Source organism: Cystoisospora suis, assembly GCF_002600585.1.
Source record: "Cystoisospora suis strain Wien I chromosome Unknown contig_1113, whole genome shotgun sequence".
NCBI classification, from domain to species: Eukaryota; Apicomplexa; class Conoidasida; order Eucoccidiorida; family Sarcocystidae; genus Cystoisospora; species Cystoisospora suis.
The window spans coordinates 2,012-2,275 of record NW_027153914.1 but is presented as its reverse complement, the minus strand read 5'-3'; the positions used below and the strand labels follow the sequence as shown (position 1 = coordinate 2,275).

At 42.8% G+C, this 264-nt stretch overlaps 1 protein-coding gene across 1 annotated transcript in view; it reads right to left on the bottom strand.

Annotated features, from left to right (window-relative positions):
* CSUI_002691 (uncharacterized protein) overlaps window positions 1-264 on the bottom strand; it is a gene marked incomplete at its 5' end in the record, with an annotated part of 15,656 nt that overhangs the window by 13,558 nt on the left and 1,834 nt on the right. The gene's annotated exons all lie outside the window — the stretch shown is intronic.

Sequence of the window (264 nt, the reverse complement as noted above, 5' to 3'; positions counted from 1 at the left end):
TGGTAAAGAGAGAGAGGGAGAGAGATACATTTCTCTAGCCTAGACCTATGTACAGTTTGAAGGATCGCATCTTCACATGTGGTGGGACTCTCCTTAAGAGGCTAGGAGCACAAACAACCAGTCTGAGAGATTACTTTTACTCATGCACTTCCAAGAAGAAAAAGAAGAAGTCCTTATGGAAGGATACTTTTTCCCCTCTGGCCACACCTCTCTATTGATATATCTCTGTCGTTAGTCTAGCTCTCTTTCTTTCTGTCTGTCTGT